At 37.5% G+C, this 3,395-nt stretch overlaps 1 pseudogene; it reads right to left on the bottom strand.

Moving 5' to 3' along the window:
- LOC103194625 overlaps positions 1 to 2,786 on the bottom strand; it is a 32,169-nt pseudogene extending 29,383 nt beyond the window's left edge.
- Positions 2,787 to 3,395: the final 609 nt, after the last annotated feature.

The raw sequence follows: 3,395 nt of genomic DNA, 5'->3' as shown, positions 1-3,395 counted from the left end.
GGAAGAAGGTAGTTCTGAAAATCAGCTATGACCATGTGAACCAGTTGCAGAAATAAGGACTGTGATTATTATATTTCTCATTATATATGTGCATCAAATATTTTTGTTTCCTTCTGTTATGAACTGTGGAATGTAAACAAGGTTAATGCATTTTAGTTGTACATGCTTTAGCACATCATGTTAGGTGCAAATATGACTTTATAATTGACCTTATTTAGAGATTATATATGGTTAAGCAGATTTGTACAACTGCCAAATTGACAAGAGGTGGACTGTAATAGTTGGAGCTGTGTGTCAACATGACTAGACCATAAGTCTCTGTAGTTTAAGTAGTTGTGATGTGAGTTATTCCCACAATGGGATCAGATGTATATGTTTTGAGTAGCCAATCCATTGAAAGGGAGTTTCCCAAGGGGTGTGGCCTGCTTCCAATATATCTATGGACATTCTGGGAAAAGAGACACTCTTCTGTGGATCAGGATCCTGATGTGCTGCCTACAACTGTCCGTGAGCGAGTAATCCACCATTCAGCCTGGAGATCTTGGATTTGTCATTTGTTGGAGTCAACAGCTGGTATGCTGCTGCCACCCTTGAGATCATCAGCCCTTGCAGCTGTGTGAGTCACGAAAAGCCTCCAGCTTGATGTTTGAGCCAAGAACTTGGGACTTGCCAGCTTTTAATATTGTGTGAGCCATTTCCCTAAGATAAATTTCTCTTTCTCTATATGTATATATAAGCTTTACTGGTTTTGCTTCTCTAGAGAACCCAGGCTAACACAGATAGAGAGTGGCTAAAACAAAAGGAAGAAATGATGAAATAAAAGAGCTGAACAGAAGATTTCAAAGGGTGGCTTGAGAACACAAAGTAAAGTATTATAATGCAATGTCCAAAGACATGGAATTAGAGAATCAAAAGGGAAGAACATGCTCAACAAATCTCAAGCTGAATGAATGGAAGAAAAATTCAGGCCTCAAATTGCAATATTGAAAGATTCTATGGATAAAATATTGGATAATGCAGGAAGCATCAAAAGAAGAAAGAAGGAATATACAGAGTCACTGTAATAAGATGAATTGGTTGATGTTTAAACATGTCAGGAGGTAGCATGTGATCAAGAACTGTTGGTATTGATACAATAAGTCCAAGCTATACTGAAGGAATTGGAGAAAAGCGAGGCTCCAGGAACTGATGAAATACCCACTGAGATGTTTCAACAAATGGATGCAGCAATGGAGGCACTTACTAATCTACACCAAGGAATTTGGAAAACAACTACAGGCCCAACTAAATGGAAGAGATCCATGTTTGCACCTATTCCAAAGAAACGTGATTCAACAGAATGTGGAGATTATTGAACAACGTCATTAATATCACATGCAAGTAAAATTTTACAGAACAAAATTCAAGAATGGTTGCAGATGTTAATTGACAGATAACTTCCAGAAATTCAAGCTAGATTCAGAAGAGGACTGGAACTAGAGATACCATTGCTGATGTCAGATGGAGCTTGGCTGAAAGAAAAGAAATCTAGAAAGATGTTTACCTGTGATTTATTGACTATGCAAATGCATTTGACTGTGTGGATCATAATAAATTATGTATAACATTGTGAAGAACAACAATTCCAGAACACTTGATTATTCTCATGAGGAACCTGTATACAGACTAAGAGGCATAACATAACAAGGAGTTACTGAATGGTTTAAAATCAGAAAGGGTGTGCATCAGGTTGTGTTCTTTCACCATATTTATTCAAACTGTATGCTGAGCAAATAATCTGAGAAGCTGGACATATGAAGAAGGATGCAGCATTAAGATTAGAGAAAGACTCAGTGACAACCTGCTATACACAGACAACTGACACAACCTCACTCAGTGAGAGTGAAGATGACTTGAGGTACATACTGATGAACACCAAAGACTACAGTCTTCAGTATAGATTAAATCTCAACATAAAGAAAACAAAAATCTCATGACTGGACCAATAAGCAACATCACCATAAATGGAAAAATGATTGAAGTTGTAGGTATCTCAATTTACTAGGATCCACTATCAATACCCATGGAAGCAGCAGTCAAGAAATCAGATGTCATATTGCACTGGGGAAATTTGCTGCAAAAGTCTTCTTTAAAATGTTAAGGAGCAAAGATGTGACTTTAAAGAATAAGGTGCACCTAACTCAAGCTACGGTATTTTCAATTGCCTTATACACATGTGAGAGCTGGACAACGAATAAGGAAGACTGAATAAAAATTGATACCTTTGAATTGTGGTGTTGACTAAGAATATTGAAAATACCATGGAGTGCCAGATGAATGAACAAATCTGTCCTGGAAGAAGTACAGCCAATATGCTCCTTGGAAGCAAGAATGGCCAGACTTTGTCTCACATGCTTTGGTCATGTTGTCAGAAGGAACCATTTCCTGGTGAAGAATATCATTCTTGGTAAAGTAGAGGGTCAGTGAAAAAAGAGAATCCCTTAATGAGATGGGTTGAAAGACTGGTTGCAAGGATGGGCCCCATCATAGCAAGGAATGTGAAGATGGTGCAGGAACAGGCAGTGTTTCCTTCTGCTGTACATAGGGTCACTACGAGTTTGAGTCAGAGCTGATTTGATGGCACCTAGCAAGAAAATGGTAAAATTTTGTTTACCTTGGTGGAAAGCTACCAGTTTGTCTTTCAAAATTCCTGTAAATTTTGTATTCCCACTGACAATGATTGAGACTTCCTGTTGCTCCACATCCTCACAATCATTTGGTATTGTCAGTTCTTGGATTTTATCCATCCTAACACACATGTGTAGTATCTTAATATTTCAATTTATAATTTGTTAATGTTATATGTTAACCAAACCCACTGCCATCGAGTGGATCCTGACTCATAGCAACTCTTGTTGGGTTTCTGAGGCAGTAAATCTTTATAGAAGTAGATTGCCCAGTCTTCCTTCCAGTGGTTGGTGGTTTTGAACTGCAAACCTTCTGGTTAACAGTTAAATGACTTAGGCACTGCACCAACAGGTTTGGTTTGCAAAATATACAAAGAACTCATAAAACATAGCACTAAGAAAACAATCCAATTAAACAATCAACAAAGGACCCAAACAGACACCTCTCAAAGAAGATATACAGATGGCAAATAATATACAAAAATATTCTCAGTATCATATAACATTAAACCAAAACCAAAACCAAACTCGCAGCCATCTAGTCAATTCTGACTCATAGCGACCCCCTTTGGGTTTCTGTGGTGTTAAATCTTTATGGAAGTAGATGACTGGTGGTGCCAATTTTTGGTTAACAACTGTGCTCTTATTCACTGTGCCACCAGGACTCTTTATATTTTACATACAATTCCTTTATTAGATATATGTTTGTATATATTTTCTCTCAGTCTA

The sequence above is a fragment of the Orycteropus afer genome, unplaced genomic scaffold, assembly GCF_000298275.1.
Source record: "Orycteropus afer afer isolate SDZICR_OR568_19922 unplaced genomic scaffold, OryAfe1.0 scaffold00046, whole genome shotgun sequence".
Taxonomy (NCBI): Eukaryota; Metazoa; Chordata; class Mammalia; order Tubulidentata; family Orycteropodidae; genus Orycteropus; species Orycteropus afer.
Note: the sequence above shows the minus strand (reverse complement) of the source record. Positions and strands in the feature narration are given on the sequence as shown.